A 19,108-nucleotide genomic window follows, 5' to 3' on the forward strand; every position below is an offset into this window, starting at 1 on the left:
GGGACCTTCAACTTTGTAAAATACTACTTCTATAACCATTTAATTTTCATAGTAGTCATGTAGTTCTTTTACAATAAATTGAAGTAATCAATATATGTTGTGTTTATGTGACTTATTCTTATTAATTCATATGTCTATATGTATTATACACACAGTGAGTGTAAGACTAAACATTCTTTCACAATGAATGTGAAAGAAAATGTGCCAACTATGGTATCTTTCATTAATTAGGTGATTTTTATTTTCTCTTTAATTTTTTGTCTAGATTTATAATGACCTTGGGATTTTCTTTTCTTTCTTCCTTTCTTTCTTTTTTTTTTGAAACTGAGGATTTAACCCATGGGCATTTAACCACTGAGCCACATCCCTAGCTCTTTTTTAATTTTGTATTTTGAGATAGAATGTCACTAAGTTGCCTTGTTAATTTGATGAGGCTGGCCTTGAAATTGTGATCCTCCTACCTCGACCTCCTTAATCTCTGGGATTTTACAGGCATGGGCCCCCACACCTGGCCCTTGAGATTTTCTTGTAAATAATATTCATTGTTTATTCTTTTCAAGTTACAAAAATAGTTCATTTTCAAAGTAGAAAACTCAGAAAATACTTGTAAAAATGAGACACTCTAAAAATTAACCTGTAACCTCAGTATCCAAAGATGACCTTTCAGTGCATGTCCTTCTGGTTCTTTTTTGCAATGAAAAAATTTTTTCAATTCTTTTTGGTATACGCCAAGAAGTGGAATTACTAGGCTATATGGTTAATTTTCCATTGAATTTATTGAGGAACCACCAAACTATTTTCCACACTGATCTGTAGCACCAGCAATACTCAGTGTGAGCACCAACATTGCTCTCACATGAGCAATGTGTGAGAGCTCCAATTTCTCCACATCCTCGCCAACATTGTTATTATTATTATAATTTTTTAATGGTCATCCTAGTAGTATGAAGTGACATCTCACCTTGGTTTCAATTTGTATTTCCCTAATGACTAATGAGGTTGAACATATTTTCATGTACTTATTGGTCATTTACATATATTCTTTGGAGAAAAAAATCTATGTAAATTCTTTGTTAAAACTGGGCTGTTTGTCTTTTTTGTTTTGGTTTGGTTTTTGTACTAGAAATTGAACCCAGGGGCACTTTACCTCTGAGCTACATCCTCAGGCCTTTTTACTTCTTATTTTGAGACAGGGTCTCACTAAATTGCTGAGACTGGTCTAAAACTTGCAATCCTTCTGCCTCAGCCTTCTGAGTTGCTGGGATTGTAAGCATGCACCACTGCACCCACTTGTCTTTTCATTGTTGAGTTATAAATGTTCTTCATATATTCTGGATACTAAACCATCATCAGATACATTATTTGTAAATATTTTATCCTGTTCTTTAGGCTGTATTTTCACTCTCTTTACAATATCATTTGATGCATAAAATCTTAATTTTTTTTCAGTGCTGGGGATTGAACCAGGGCCTTGCACATGTTTTACCACTGAGCTACACGCTCCCAGCCAAAATTTTTTTTTTTTTTTTTTTTTTGCGGTGCTGGGGATCGAACCCAGGGCCTTGTGCTTGCAAGGTTAGCACTCTACCGACTGAGCTATCTCCCCAGCCCCCAGCCAAAATTTTTGATTTGATGATTCCAGTTATCTATTTTTCCTTTCATTGCTTGTGGTTTTGGTATCATATTTAAGAAATAATTGCCAAATCTAAGATCATGAAGATTTAACATCAAAGTTTTTTTCTGAAAATGTTATAATTTTAGTTCTTATTAAATATAATGATCCATATCTTTGATACATATTGAGTTAGTTTTTAAACTAGTGGTATAAGGTAGGATTCCAACTCATTATTTTACATCTGGATATCTAGTTATTCTAACACCATTTGTTGAAAATAATATTCTCTACTGAGCCGTCTTGGCACCTCCATTGAAAATGGAAGCATTCGTTTTTAAGTCAGAAAATAAAATCAAAATGTAAAAATTTATATGTTATGTTCCCTCTTTTCTTTTCTATTACTTCTGTTACCATTTGTCAGGTTCATATGCTGTCATTCTCAGATTAACGCAACAGCCTTCCTACTATCTCGTCTATCATTGACAGTGTAATATCTCTTCACTACCATCATGTTATTACCTGGTTCAAGGATAGGTTAGGTTGCTTAGGTATTAATTGGTGATTACACCTTAAGTATAAATGATGGGCTGGGGTTGTGACTCAGTGGAAGAGGGCTCACATAGCTTGTGTGAGGCCCTGGGTTCAATCCTCAACACCACGTAAAAATAAACTAAAGTTATCGTGTCCACCTACAACTAAATATATATACATATGTGTATGTGTATATATATATATTTATAATATATAATATATATTTATAATATATATTAATATAAATTATTAATATAAATATATTAATATTAATAGATATTTATGATATATAAATATTAATTGGTGATTATACCTAAGAGTACTGTTATTCCACCAAATGATAATAATTTGCTTCTTAACCTAAAATAACCAGCCAGCCTTACCCATTACTAGACTAGAAGAAAAGCTGAATCAAAATATTATATTCAAGATGGAGGAAGAAGATAACTTTTTAGCAGAGGATAATTTTTTTTTTTATAACAGGGATTGAACCCAGGTGTGTTTGATCACTGAGCAACATCCCCAGCACTTTTAGTATTTTATTTTGAGACAGAGCCTTGCTAAGTTGCTTAGGGCCTCACTAAGTTGCTGAGGCTGGCTTTGAAATTGTGATCCTCCTGCCTCAGCCTCCTGAGTCACAGGGATTACAAGTATGTGCCACCATGCCCAGCTAAAAATATTATTTTGATCTCAAAATTATCATTTACTCTTTCCACAAATATTAACTGGATATTAACTTAAAAATAATAAGATTCAATCACTGCTTTCTAGTTATTCAAAGCTTATATGAGATAGTTAAGAAAAAACATAAATTGAAATCCAACATTTAAGTGAAATAATAAAAGTTTGAATGAAACACTGGAATTACTGAAGAGAAGCAAGTGTCATAGTAAGAAGTTTCCTTTTTTACTTCATAGATCTGTTAAATTGCTACTATAATTATCTAGAATTATCATTTTTCCCATTATCAGTTCATCTTTAATTCATTCATTTACAAATATTTATTATAGCCTTCTTAGTTCAGACAAAAAGACAATGGAATTTCTAATCTGGTTGGACTTGAGTTGTTACATATAAAAAGCTAAAAAGTAATATAGTTATTTTGACATTTTAAATAGCATTTTCCGATTTAGTGATGTATTTTTAAATTATGTAAAATTAATACATTAGAAAATATAATCTAGTGCAAATCAATAGTACAAAAGCTGACCAAAGGCAAGAACTGAGGGAGTAGTTTAGATCAACTGTTCCCAGCAATGGGGTCTCAGTACCCTGGGTATGACACCCTGTGAGCTGTGAAGCATGCTACAGTAACATGTCCATAATTGTTATCAATTCACACATTATTTCACACACACACATGTACACACACATATTAGGAGGAATTGAAGTTTTTTTCTTGTTTTCATTTATTTACATCCTGTTAAACTTACTTGGGTGCTTTAGCTCATGAATTATAAAGAGGGAAAAGTCAGTATATCCAGGAAAAACTCCATGAAGAATTAAAAGAATGGGAGAAAGTATTCAGAGAGAAGTTAGGGGAGAGAATATGCCCCTCTGTAGGAAAGATGGGAATGTGCATGATGTATTGGGGAAAATAAATAGGTCTAATTGAGCAGAGATTTAAAGGGTGGGGAGAACAACAAATGATCTGGAAAGCCTTGTTAGTGGATAATTGTTCTGGTTGCTCTGCATCCTTTAAACTTTTTCTAGTAATAAGACTCTAACTTCCTCTTGCAAACCACCTCACCCTCTATTTTGAATGAATGAACTTTGAGTTGACTCTACTACAGAAGTGAATATGTGGCTCAGATTTCTGGTGAATCACTGTCATATTCCCTGTATGCCAAGATAGCTCAGGAATGGACAAAAAGATGCAATGAAACTTTTACTGTCTTGTCTTCTGGAATTACTAATAGTAAGGACACTGTATGCTTGGCACTAGTGAGAGGTCAGTACTTGGTGCCAGGAAATGATTCTGAAATAGCAGAAGACAGAACTGGAAGATGAGAAGGAATGAATCCTGGTGACACAATTTCAACTGAATCAAGGCATGACTGAAACTAATTCTCTTTAGACTTTTCACTTATATTAGTCAATGAATTTCCACATGTATTTTAACCTTTTTTTTTTTTACAAAAAGGACATGAATTGACAAATAATAAATGTACCCTGAACAATCCAAATGAAAGCTATTTGAGGAATATAATTTTTTTTCACTATCAAAGGAGCAAATCACCATCATAATAGGATGGACTAGCAGGAGTAGAAATGAGATTGAGTCCCAGATTTTCTGGGCTCTGAACTTGCCCTTCGTGTCAGTCTTTTATAGCTGGAACTCAGTACTTCTCATATATGGGACACTATATTTTACTTAGTTCAAGTTTGGCCCAGAAATTATTAGGTCTTGAGCAAATGGACTTGTTTTGGTTGTTGTTTTTTTTTTTTTTTTTTTTTTTTTTTTTTGGTGGTGCTGGGGATTGAACCCAGGGCCTTGTGCTTGTGAGGCAAGTACTCTACCAACTGAGCTATATCCCCAGCCTGAGCAACTGGACATCTCAGAGGATGGCCCATTTTCATAACATGTTCAAGATAATATGGGTTTTCAATGAATAATAGAAATAATGTTGCCTATTTTAGCAACCAAAGAAATGTGACAGAAAATACAATGCCATATGAACAGTGCATCTAAAACTATCACATGTGAATTTTCAATGCATATTAATTATCATATAATATTGATAATTGATTTGTGAAAAAAAACTCAAAAGGGAAAACTAAGAGAACTGACTCCTACTCATATTACTCATGGTTACTGAACAGTATTGTTTGATTGAGTAAAATCACTTTCCTTCTCTAAATTTCCATACTTAAAAATTAGGAAAGTTATAATACTGAACTTATATTCATAGTACAAGAAGATTTAAATGTGACCTGGATTTATATTTATCTTCATTTATATTAATCAGGCATTTGAAGAATATACATGTATGCCTCACAAAAATCCTATAGGATAAATATGATTATTATCCCCACTTTTCTGAGGCTCAGACAAGTTAGGAGTCTTGCCCAAAAAACAGAATGAGACATAATTCGAACCCAGAAAGGTCTATATTGCCTCACTACTTTTCTAATACTATAGTAAATAATCTAGAATAGAATAATAAACATAAGGGGAAAAACTGAACACCAAAAGAGATGTCAAAGTTTTTAATGTTGGGTTGGGGAATGTAACACAGTGGCAGAGTGCTTGCATGAGTCCCCAGTTTGATTTCCCAGTACCCCAAAAAGAAAAAATGTTTTTAATGGTTTTTCATTTTGTCCTAAGGGATTCTCTTGGGCTCCAGACCTATTGACTTTTATTTATTTTTTATTTCTTCATTTTTAATTGACACATAGAAATTGTACATATTTATGATATACTATGTATTTTAATACATATATACAATGCATAAAGGCCAGGTTAGGGTAACTGGCATTATTCATCACCTCAGATATTTATCAGTTTGACTTTTATTTTAGGCACAATTAATAAGTGTACTAATGCTTTTCAAACCCATGGGAGATTATAAGGAAGAAATAAGAATATTCATTTTTAAGAAAAAAGTTAAGAGGATAGGAAAATGAGAATCCTGAAGAAATAACATATTGCAGAGCAAGTCTGGGTCTCTTTAAGGTAAGGGCAAACATAGCTATCTATTGCCTTACCCAATGAGCATATCGCTGTTTTATAGTGTATGGACATTGATGTTCCCAGTACCTATCCTGAGTCAGCAGTTGAAAGTTAATGGATGGTCAACACTTTGTTAAAGAGAAGTTAGGTTCAGACTAGAGGTTCCTCTCCTAGAAACATCCCAGAGAGAGATTCTAATGAAAGGAAACCTGATGATCATAGAAAGATTATTTCTTAGCAGTCATATGGGAAGTTCAGAATCCCCAAGAGAAAGAAACATCTTCTCAGAGCATACGGTTTCATATATTGAAGAAAAATAAGGACTGAAATAGACTGAGGGGAGGTGGCACATGCCTGTAATCCCAGCAGCTCTAGAGGTTGAGGCAGGGGGGTTGTGGAGTTCAAAGCTAGCCTCAGCAACTTAGCAAGGCCCTAAGCTACTTAATGAGACTGTCTCTAAATAAATTATGTAAAAGACTGGGGAGGGGTCTCAGTGGTTAAGTGCCCCTGGGTTCAATCCCTGGTACAAAAAAAGAAATCAGAAAAAAAAAAAAAAAAGACTGAAATAACCTTCACTGTTTAGGTTAGAGAAAATTCTTCTCTCTTCCACTAGCAAAACAAATCTGGGCTCTCTTGAGAGAGATAAAAAAGATGCTCCTTTGTTTCAATCCAAAATAGACATAAGAATAAAAGCCGATAAAAGTACCACAATCAAATAAAAGTTATTGAGAAATATTACTTAAGAATGGTGATGCAAAATAGTAACTAGCAAATGAAATTCAACATCTCAAAGTAATTGAATTCCAGACCAAGTAGGATCATAGCAGGAATGCTAGGTAGTTCAACATTAGGAAATTGATTATAAGAATTAATCATATGGACAATCAAAAGAGATGAAGTAGGTTGGTGATATAGCTCAGTTGGTAGAATGCTTGCCTGAAAGTACAAAACCCTGGGTTCAATCCCCAGTACCACCAAAAAAAAAAAAAAAAAAAGAGAGAGAGAGAAAGAGAGATGAAGTATATTATTATCTCTTGAGTGATTTTTTTGATTCATTCATCCAACAAATACTTATTAAGTACCTACTATGTGCCAGGTACTGTATTAAGTGCTTGGGATATGGAAACAACCAACATACAAATCAATAAGTAAATAAATATTATCATTTATTAATATCTGATATTATATACTAATATCTGGTAGTGATAAATGCTATGGCAAAAATAAAACAAGTTAAGAGAGAGAAAATGATGAGAAGTATTCTATTTAATATGGGTGACCAGGAAAGATTCTCTGTTAAATTTAAGCCAGGTGTACTAGTGTGCACCTGTAATCCCAGCTAGTCAGGAAACTGAGGCAGGAGGATCACAAGTTCAAGGTCAACCTACACAACCTATTGAGACCTTGTCTCAATATTTTAAAAAGGGCTTGGGACATGACTCAGTGGCAGAGTGTTTGCCTAGCACATGGTACCACCAACTAATATATATGTATGTATATATATATATGTATATATACATATAACACACACTAATATATATATACCCATATATGTGTATATATATAATATAATAGATAATGTATATATTATATACATCATATACATCATATATTTTATAATATATATAATGTATATATCTATATCAGTTTAATATACATATTAATTTAAGCAAGACCTAAAGGAGTTGAGGGATTCCAGGGAAAGACCAGAAGTGGAAAAGGGCTTAGCATTTTAAGGTCATCAATAAGATTGGAGTAGAGTTAGCAAAATGGAGACCAGAAGAACACAAGTTCTATAGGTCATAGTAAGGATATTGATTCTTATTCTGATTGAGATATGTAGTTTCTAAAAGGTTTTAAATAGAAGAGTGACATAATTTGGCCTTCATTATATTATGAAAGATTCTTTGGATTGCTAGTTTGAGAATAGAATTCAGAGATAAAGGTAGACGCAGGTGACCAGACAGGAAAATGCCATAATACTCCAAGTAAAGAACCATGGTGATTAGCACCAGGGTCAGTAGGGAACATGGTGAGAGGACGTTATATTCTAGATATGTTATTCATTCCAGTACACTAGAAAGTTGACCTTTTCTTTTAAGTAGGGATCCTCAAATGTTGGTTTATGTAAATATTTCCTCTGTATCCCTTCAGGTTCTCCAAAGATCCTCTTATCTCCTGCCTGGAGATAACCAGTCTTTGGCTCGCTTTTTGCAGTGGGGTAGGGAAAAGAGTAGAGCATTCTGTTTAGATTGCAGGTATGTTCTCATGTCACATCCTTATTTTCCTAAGCATTCCTTTCCTTAAAGTCTAATATTCTGAAGTCCAGATCCTTTCTAATTCAGTTTCTCCAGAGGTGACACCTTCTGTCTTCTGTATGGTGACAGAGAGGAGAGTATTCGACTGCTTGAGTAGGCATGGGGGTAAACAGCTGGGTTCTACCTGATCCTTATATAGACTCTTAAGTAATCTGCCCCCTATAAGCCTCTTCCCTCCTTGCATAGTACTTCATTTCAATTTCTGTGTTTTCTGAGTTTCCACAGGACAAATTCTTTTTTTCCCACATTTTTTATTGGTGCATTGTAGTTGAACACACTGGTAGGATTTACTGTTACATATTCATACATCCACACAAAATAACAATATAATTTGGCTGATATCCTTCCCCAATATTTCCCTTCCCTTCCCTCCTCCCTCCCTCTGGTCTCTTTCTTCTATTTTACTGATCTCCCATCATTTTCACCAGATCCCCTCACCTTTTTTCCTTTTTCCTCTCTAGCTTTTACATGTCAGAGTAAACATAAAATCCTTGACCTTTTGAATTTGACTTATTTTGCTTAACATAATATTCTTAAGTTCCATCCATTTTCTTGCAAATGACATAATTTCATTTTTCTTTATGGGTGAATAAAACTCCATTGTGTGTGTGTGTGTGTGTGTGTGTGTGTGTCCATTTCTTTATCCCTTCATCCATTGATGGATACCCAAGCTGGCTCCATAGTTTGGCCATTGTGAATGGTGCTATTATAAATATGAGTCTACATGTATCACTATAGTATAATGACTTTAATTCTTTAGGATAAATACCAAGGAGTGATACAGCTGGGTCATATGGTGGTTCCAATTCTAGTCTTTTGAGAAACCTCCATACTGATTTTCATAATGACTGCGCTAATTTACAATCCTACCAACAGTGTAAAAATTATTCCTTTTTCTCCATGGAACAAATTCTTGTGCCAATTGCTCAGGTTCACCTCTGAAGTACCTCAGTTTGACCTTCCTCTGCCTTGCTAAGTCATTTTTTCAATTCACCATCCACTTTTAACCTTCATATGCTATGCCTTGGGGTAAAGATGTTTCCTACCAGCCTGGGGATGTGGTTCAGTGGTAGAGTGCTTGCTTCATGTACATGAAGCCTCTGGATTCAATCCCCAGCATTGGGGGGGAAAAATGTTTCCTACTGTCATTGAATATGGAGTTTGTGTTTTTGTTTCTTGTTCTCCTCCCATAAATGCCTTTAAACATGTTAAAATATGTCTCACATCACTTCTAATAAGAATCAGCAAATTAAAACTTCCTAAGCTACCCCTTTCTGCCTATCAAACAACAAAGATCATTAATAAGGTTTTTGACAACTTTAGTTCCTTGTCGGTTGTTGGAAACCTCAATTCCCTGCCATGTAAACCTTACCATAGGTAGGCTGCCTGAGTGTCCTCAAGACACAGTAACTAACTTCCCCCAGTATAAATGATAGAGAATCCAAAGTTTCGGGTTTTTTTTTTTTTTTTCAAAACCATCCTTATTGTGATATCATCCAAATAATATACGGTTCACCCATGTGAAGTGTACAATTCAATAGCTTTTGTATATATTTAGAGTGTTGTGATCCCTGAGTCTTTGCAGTCTTTTATAACCTAATCTTTCAGGTGACAGACTCTATTTTTGACATAGTCTGTTGGTCACACAGACCAACTCTCATATGACTTGAGAGAGAACTACACAGGTTGTGACCACCACAGGCAGGCCACTGGAGGCCATTTTGGAGGTTGGCTATTACAGTGAGTATGTGGGCATGTTGTAATCCATGTAAGGGCTTAAGCTCTAGCTTTGTCCCATATTTTAGATTACTACTTACAAAATAGAAAACAAACAATGCATACTCTGCAGGATGTAAAGAAAAGTCCTCATCTGGAGTTTTGGCATGAGTCAGTTGTGCTTCACCAGCACCAAATGTCCCTTGAGCAGAATAGAAGTGAAAATCCAGCATTATAGGAATGAGGAAATGAGGCATAATACTTGTCTTTAAAAGAGAACACTGAAGCCAGATTCAGTGGTGTGCATACCTATAAGCCGAGCTTCTTGGGAGGCTGAGGCAGGAGGATCTCAAGTTCCAGGTCAGCCTCAGCAACCTAGCAAGAGTATCTCAAAATAAAATAAAATAAACGGCTGGGGATGTAGCTCAGTGGTTGAGTGCTTGCCTAGCTTGTGTGAGGTCCTGGGTTCAATACCCTAGTACTGGAAATGAGAGAGAGGGGGAAAAAAAAAACTTAGAAAGAAACCAATAATGATAGAAACTTGACTGAACAGTGTTAATTATATAAAGTTGAAAATACTTACTCCCCTGGCATAAAAGTATTTATTTACTTGGTGAATGATTTCTTCCAAGAATAGAAGAAAGTAAATATAGTTTTCTTGTGGTTTGGTGATGAATATTCACTCAGTCTTTTTGTCAATCAACAAATACTAATGGTATAGAGGAGACTTTTGTACTCCTTTAATATTCTATGAATGATCCTTTGAGATATGACACTGTATTTAGCAATATAATAGAGAAACATGAAATAAATATGCAGTCACCTACTTAGAAAAGCTTTCATACAAACACAGGAAGAAAGGGTTGGGGATGTAGTTCAGTGGTAGAACACTTGCTTAGTGTGCTTAGTGTGCTTGGGGTTCAATCCCCAGTGTGGAGGGGTGGAAAAAGTCACAAGCCAGTATTTCTTTGTTTTAAATAACTGTAAAAGTTCCTAAAAACAAATATATATATTACTATTTGTCTTGGATTTCTTTTCCATCTCCATGTGTTTTTAGTTATTGATGAAAACTGTTTATATACAAGATGGCTTTTTCAATTAAAATAAACACATTTTAGGGCACAATGCAGCAGCACCATCTGTTGGGACTTATTTTTCTGGTTAATGTGTGTGGGGTCAATTCCACAGATAATGACAAAATGAATATTGGGGTCTTTGAAATTTCATTAAGAGATTAATTTGTGTTGTATCATGTAACATGTGAAAAGAGAGTGAGGGTAAGTAGAATCTCTTTAGTACAATTAAAATACAGGGGAATGCACAAATATATCTTTACTAAAATTGGTTCAGTGGAAATATTCCAGATGAACAGATTGAAGGAGCCTTTACTTAAAATAGTTTTGCAGATTGCTATAAGCTCAAAATCAGATTAATTTGTGATAGTAAAGAATATAATTTTACATGTTTCTGTTTCTGTATTAGGAAATTTTAGAGTGTGCATATTTGATATTTATTTGCAAGACCAACTCAAAAGCAACATTCAAACAGTCCTGTCAGCAGACTCCACTCCATCTAAGTTTTTATATCCTTTGTAGAATCTATTACACAAATAAATAACTTTCTCTCAAAGAAACTTCCAAGTACAGTAAGGTCAAATGAGCTGCACATTCTTAATATAGAAAGGAAGAAGATATTTTAAAATCTTTAAGATGACTCTTTCTTCCTTATATTAAAAATACTAACATTTTATCCCCACTAGATTGGCAAAAAATTGAAAAGTACAATAATACTAAGCATTAAAGAGTACACAGAATTCTTATAAACTGTGGGAGAGAGGAAAATCATTTGGCGTTAATTGTGTCACCAAGTTGAATATTTGCATATTCTACAACCCGTTAACCCTACTCCTAGGTGGAAACACTCGCATGTGTGGTCAAGAGGACTGTATAAGAATATTTATAGCAATAATAATTATAATAATAAAAAATCTGGAAACAACCCAACTATGTATCAACAGAAAAATAAATTGTGGTGTATTCACATAATAGAATATTATATAGTACTAAAAATGAACAAGCTATCATATACAGCATGAATGAATCTTAGAAATATAATGCTGAGTGAAAAGGAAGAATCCCCAAATTCTCTATATCAGATAATAGCATCTTTATAAAACTCGATAGCATGCAATTAAACATTGTTTTGGCATATATACATTCATGATCGAACTAAACTAAAATTTAAAAACAAAACTGTAGTGGAATGATAAGCATAACACTTAGAATGGTGCTTACCCCTGAGGGCAGGGGAAGAAGAGTGCAGAGAAACACAAAGATAGATGCAAATGACTTGGAAATGTACTAGTTCTTGGGTTCCATAGAGGTTCACGGGTCTTTTTTAGATTACTAAGTCTTATACTTAATATATGTGTTACATATATATTTTGTATGTATTAGAAAGCAAATTTTTAAGAGGTTGATCTATTTCATCCTCACCTCCTTCAAGTGAGAAATAAAAAAGCTAATTCTTACACTGCATGCAAAGAAACTGAAGGTGGCATAGCTCTCTTCTCAAATAAGGAATGAGACAGAATTCCGCCAACTAGAACCCTTCTCAAAGCCATTGATACTTTTCTTCTTTCTGTGTGTGTGTGCGTGCGCACGTTCACATTACTAGTGATCAAACCAGGGGTGCTTTAAGTTGAGCTACATCTCCAGCCCTTTTTAAAGTTTTGAGACAGGATCTCACTAAATTGCAGAGGCTGACCCACCCATTTGAGATTACTCCTGCCTCAGCCTCTTGAGTAACTGGAATTACAGGCGTTTGCCATCACAGCTGACTTATGCATAGCTTTTAAAGGGAATAATCAGTCTAGCAGAAGCCAAGAGAATGTAAGCAAATTAAATCCAGGTCAATTACATGAAACTTTCCTCCCTAATATGCTAATGAAATGTGCAGACCTCTTACTGGCCAGTCAGGAAATAAATTGTGATGTTGCAGGATGGAATCTCAGTATCACCAGATGAAATTAAAATTTCACAGAAAAATTTTCAGGAAAGCTGAAATCAGAATAAAATACCCAGGAGAAAATGAGCAAAAATAGCGGGGCACAGTGGCACACTCCTATAATCCTAACTACACAGGAGGCTGAGGCAGGAGGATTACAAGTTTGAGACCTACCTGGGCAATTTAGTGAGACTGTCTCAAAATAAAAAAAAAGGGCTGGGAATGTAGTTTGGTGGTAAAACGCTATGTGTTCAATTCCCAGTACTGGAAGGAAAGAGGGTGGGGGGAGCAAAAGCACAGAGGCTAAATGAATTAGCATAGATTGAGCAGCAGCTGGGAGTGAGTTCTTTATGGGTAGGCTAAAGAATAGAGATAAAGACAATCCCTACACTCAAGGAACTCACTCTCTAGTACTTAGGGGGAAACCTTCATGTATAAACAGAAGAGATACTCCTACAGAGAGCCCATAAAGGGGTATCCATACAGAGAAAAATGATCCAAAACCAAAAAAAGGGAAGAATACTTGGAGGTTTTCAAATATAACGCAGTTAATGAATTTAGTAGTGAGAATCATGACAGTTTTACTTAGGTCAAAGGATAGTAAAATATGAGAGCCTAGCCAGCAAACTCAAAGTGCCTTTCCCCCCTGGGCATCAAGAATATGAACAAGAGAGAGAACTTTGCTTGGACTTGGAGAGAAGGACCAGAAAAATGGTGCCACTGTGGATGGAAGGTCGCATTTATTGAGTACTTACTATGTGCCAGCTATTTTTCTAAAGGCTTCCTATAATTTAATTAATTTAATCTTCATGATATACCTACGTGGTTATTGGTATTATCATCTTTTTTTGATAAATGAGGTAACTAGGGCCTATGAAAGTTAAGTCATTTGCCTATAATCACATAATTAGGAACCTGAAAGCAAAATTTTGAACCTAGAAGAAGAGACTACACAGACCCATGTTCTTGACCACCACATGCAAGAAAGGAAGCTTCCAATCTTAAGATTAGGAAAAACAGATGAGCTAAGAAGTTGCTGCCAGGGATGGCAATGCCCTCACTGTAATCCTAGCAACTCAAAAGGCTGAGGCAGGAGGACTGCAGATTCCAGGCCACCCTCAACAACTTAGCAAAACCCTGTCATAAAATTAAAATTTTCAAAAGTGCTGGAAATGTAGCTCAATGGTTGAGAGCCCCTGAGTTCAATCTCCAGTACCTGGAGGCGGGGGGACATGAATAAATAAATAAATAATCAACAAATATTTGCTTATCAGGGTTGGGGTGTAGCTTGGTGGAGGGCTGAATGCTTAGCATTAGCAAAGTCAGGGATTCAATTCTAGCACCAAATAAAGAAAAAAGTGGGGAGAATTCTGGAAATGTAACTCAGTGGTAGAGATCTTGCCTATCATTGGTGAGGCCCAGCACTGAAGAAAGAGGAGGGAGGGAGTTCTTTGTCCCATGAAGTCATTAATATAAAACTTGTATACAATTGAGGTAAATTATAAACATTAAATTTGTGTTCCTAAGACATTGCTATACTTTGCTAAACTTTACTGTGTACCTTAAAATCTTCATCCTGGACACTATGAGAGGCAGAACGTGGCAAAGAAACTAGTGTAGAAGAGCTATGTCTCTAGAACACATCTTAAGAGAAAAAAATTTTTTTTAAATTTCCTCATGAGTTGATAGAGGTAGAAAGTTACTCAAGATAAGCCTTGGCAAAGTCCTCCATTTGTCATAAACTAAATTAATGTACTTTATAGCCAATTTCAATACATGTACATATTCATTCAATCTCTTTTATCTTCCTCAGTAATTTAACAACTGAGTTGTTGGTTCACTTGGTTCGGTATTGTGCTAATGAGATAAAATTGATGGATTTAATTCCTTTTTAGCTCTGAAGGCCATGAACTGTACCCCTAAACTTAGCCAACACAAGCTGTGAAACAATCTCAGAGAAAATGTTTGACTCGGAACAAGCATCAACATCACACAAAAGGTAATACTTTATTCAAGGGCAACACATTAAGTTTCACAGAAAAGAACTAACATGATATACTTAATATTTCACAATAGATCTCTAAGACAATCAAGAATAGATACTTAGACAATTCAATACACTATAACTTATTCAAACTGATCCTACTTATGTTAAACAGTCATAATAGAATCATTGTCCAACCTCATGATCCAGAATCCAATCAATCCATCCTGCTTCTATACAACCAAAATAAATTTTTAAAAAATAACATTAAAAAACTCTTACCTAAGAACAAGCTAATGAAAACAAAATCAATTCCACCTCAAACATGCAAGTTTAATATGTCTGTAATAAAGTGACCTGAAGCAAATTATACAATTCATCAAGTAAGAGAAACCTACAAAACAGTGAAACCTTCATTTAACAGGTACTACTGCAAACTAGATCCAAAACTGTAATGTTATCTGACATCTGCCAAAGCAATAACAGTAAAGGAAGGTGCCCTGTAATTATCAAAAGACATTCAGAGGAAAGGAAAAGAATGGTTAACATGAAAATTTATCAGAATGAGAATGAGGATAAGTAAATCTCCAATCTCAGTTGGAAAGAGAAATGTATACAATTATAGCAGAAGCAAATAAAATGAAAAATATTTGTAAAAAATGTAAAGTTTTGATGTGCGATATTTCGGACAAGGAAAGGGTTGATATTTATTTATTTATTTATTTAGGTACCAGGGATTGAACCCAGAGACACTTAACCACTGAGCCACATCCCTAGCCCTTTTTATTTTTTCTTTTGAGACAGGGTCTTTTAAGTTGCTTAGGGCCTCACTAAGTTGCTGAGGCTGGCTTTGAACTTGCAGTCCTCCTGCCTCAGCCTCCTGATCTGCTGGGATTATAGGCATATGCCACCACGCCCAGCTAATATTTAAAACTTCTCCAAAGTAGATTAAGTAAATACAAATGCAACAGAAATAGGGAATGTGGAAAAACAAAGAATTAAGAATGGAAGAGAAAGGAGTTAGTGGCAAAGAGTGAAACCTAAGAAGGAAGACTGACTGTCTAGTTCAATTCCTAGTTCTGCCATTCAGTAACTGTGTGAATTTTGCAAGTTTCTTAATCTCTCATCTCTCTGTGCCTGTTTCCTCATCTATAAAATGGAGATAATAGAATTTACTCATAAGGTTGCTGTAAGAATTTTTTTTTTTTTTTTTTTTTTGAAACAGGGTTACTGCATTGCCCAGGCTGGTGTGGAACTCCTGGGATCAAGCAATCCTCCCACCTCAATCTCCTTAGTACTGGGGCTACAGTGGGCACCACAGCACCAAGCTTTGTTACAAGAATTTGATGAGTTGATATATATAGAATGCTTACACAGCATAAGAGCATTAAATAAACATTATTATATTAATCTAAAGATTAACATCAATTAGGGTTTTTAATCAGAAATCAAGAAGAAATCTTGTATAGGTCTATAGTACTTTATCTAAAATTCATTGGGGCTAGATGCATTTCTGAATTTTAAATAATTTTTCATATTTTAGGAATATAATACATTATATTATCTATTTTTTCTTAACATTGGTATTTAACATTTACTTAACACAGTATTCTGGGCAGCTGCCCAAAATCAAACACATTAATATTTCTACAATGAAATGTATCAATAGTAACACCAAGTGGAATAAATGGAGATTTAAAATAGACTATTTGTGTTCCAATCAGATTTTGCCACCAAATCAATTAAGAAATATTTTTTGGATTTTGGAATTACAGATAAGGGATTGTGAATTTATATCTGTTGAGAGTCATCTTATTTTATTAAATAAAAGAATGATAATGGGAAATTTAGAGCAATGGTAATATTAAATAAAAAACTTTTCTGAAACCTAATGACCATTTTTATCTCTTAAGAAAAAAAAAGTGCATACATAGATATCAAATGATATGTTACCTGAATTACACCTGAGTAACTTTGTGTGGCATAAATTGTTCCCAATTCCTGGAACACCTCCCCAAAATTTCTATTACAATTTGGGATCTCTGTTCAAATGTTACCTTTTCAGAGAGACTTCCTTGATCACTCTATGTAAAATATCAAGTGGGAGGCATGCACATAAATATTCACCACAATCATATAGAAACTCTTTTTTCCCTTTCCTATTTTCTTTTTATTCTTTGCATATATCACTGACACCATATTACATGTTTATTCTATTTGAGCATTTAAAACAATGTCTGGTAAATAGGTATTTGATGAATATTATTCAAAAAAATGACTCAACAGCAAAAGGTTTCAAGAATTAGTCCTGATATAGCAAGTTACATGTACTTCCCAGAAGGAGGTTCAAAGAAAAAAAACATGAATACATATTTTTTAAAGCATCAGCTGTACTATTTATGTAAATATCTATTAATGATATTCCAAAATAGTGATTTTAAAACATTTCTTCATCCTACACATGCTTCAATATTGATTACTATCTAGGAAGTAAAAATTTATCATTACATTTATATTTAATTAATTAATTTTGAGCACTTAAACAGACAAGAAGAAAAAGTATACTCAGTAGCAGAGCTCAGTAGCTCAGTAGCAGAGCACTTGCCTTGCACACATGAGGCACTGGATTTGATCCTCAGCACCACATAAAAAAATAAAATAAAGGTATTGTGTTCACCTACAACTAAAAAAGAAAGAAAAAGTACACTCAAAAGATAAAAATATGGGGTGGGAGGGGTGGGGGGAAGGGAAAAAAATAACAGAATGAATCAAACATTGCCCTATGTGGGTTTGTGATTACACAAATGGTATGCCTTTGCGCCATGTGCAGGCAGAGAGACAGCATGTATCCCATTTGTGTACAATAATAAAAAAAAAAATTAATTAAAAAAAAAAAAAGATAAAAATAGGGACGGGGGAGATAGCTCAGTTGGTAGAGTGCTTGCCTTGTAAGCACAAGGCCCTGGGTTCGATCCCCAGCACCCCCCAAAAAAAAAAAAGATAAAAATAATTTCAACATACAAAATAATAAAGAACTTACTTTGTGTTTTTCACTTGGAGTAGTCTCTTGATTTTTCCCCAGGCACATATTACTCACCATAGATAGAACTTCTACTGATTTTCATCTAATTGCAACTTAACACTGCACTAGGTTGTAAATATGGCCTGGGTTAGTTTCAGAAGTCAAAGGCGTATGTATGTATGTTTGTATGTATGTATGTATTTAGTCGTGATCCAGATAGTAAAATGGCAGCACATTGATTTTCTAAAGTAAGCAAGCAAAGGAGTTTTAGGGTCGTCCTAAAAGGTACAACAAAGTCCAATAATGCTTTTCAGTTCAGAGACAGCCATTATTTTGAAAGGCCCATCTCTAACTTCATTCACATTTTAGTTCTGATATTGGAAGTGATTTTAAAAAGAAGGAAATAAAAGTGAAAGGTGCAAATAAGAAGTTGGGACACATTTGGAAAAAGTATCAAGATTAACCATCATTTTCAAATTAATATACTTGTAAGCCTACAAATTGACATTCCATTGATCATGGTAAATATAAGACAGTAGTATTATTTTGACATCGGTTACTCCCCCCGACTAGGGACTGAACCCCAGGGGTGCTCTACTACTGAGCTACATCTCCACCCTTTTTATTTTTCCTTTTGAGACAGGGACTTGCTAAATGCCAGGCTGGCCTCAAACTTGTAATCCTCTTGCCTTGGCCTCCCAGTGGTTGGGATTATAGGCATGGGCCTCCCTGTCTGGCAAAATTTGTACTTTTTCTTCCCATTCCTCTTAATTGGAAGAAAAAAAAAAAATTCCATCAGCACTTCAATGCCTTTCAAACTGTTATCCCAGATTTTACAAGTATTTTCTGTTAAAATTACTTGAAAAAACAATGCAAATTAAGATTGTAAATCTGGTATGGTGGGGCACACCTGATCTCAATAACTCATGAAGCTAAGTAAGGCAAAAGGATCCCAAATTCAAGGCCAGCCTCAGCAATTTAGTAAGACCTTGTCTCAAAAAGTAAAAAAGGACTGAGAATGTAGTTCAGGAAGAAGATACCCCTGGGTTCAATTCCAGTACCACACACACAAATAATATTTCCAACAGGAAGAGGAACCCCTGGAATAAGATGAATTAGCACACACATTTGTGTCAGGTGCTACATACTATTGACTCCAGGATGGGAGTGGGTGGGTCAAAAAAAGAAGTCACACAACTGATACCAAAAAAGATCAGAGACTCATAAATTAAATAAAATTAAT

The 19,108-nt window shown here is 34.7% G+C and overlaps 2 non-coding genes across 2 annotated transcripts; one reads left to right on the forward strand and one right to left on the reverse strand.

The window, feature by feature from the left end:
• Positions 1–4,611: 4,611 nt before the first annotated feature.
• Positions 4,612–4,684, reverse strand: Trnav-cac (transfer RNA valine (anticodon CAC)). Its single transcript has one exon. It is a non-coding gene; the product is annotated as a tRNA-Val (tRNA).
• A 13,073-nt stretch (positions 4,685–17,757) lies between these two features.
• Trnat-ugu (transfer RNA threonine (anticodon UGU)) lies at positions 17,758–17,831 on the forward strand. Its single transcript has one exon. It is a non-coding gene; the product is annotated as a tRNA-Thr (tRNA).
• Positions 17,832–19,108: the final 1,277 nt, after the last annotated feature.

Source organism: Sciurus carolinensis, chromosome 6 (genome assembly GCF_902686445.1).
Source record: "Sciurus carolinensis chromosome 6, mSciCar1.2, whole genome shotgun sequence".
NCBI classification, from domain to species: domain Eukaryota; kingdom Metazoa; phylum Chordata; class Mammalia; order Rodentia; family Sciuridae; genus Sciurus; species Sciurus carolinensis.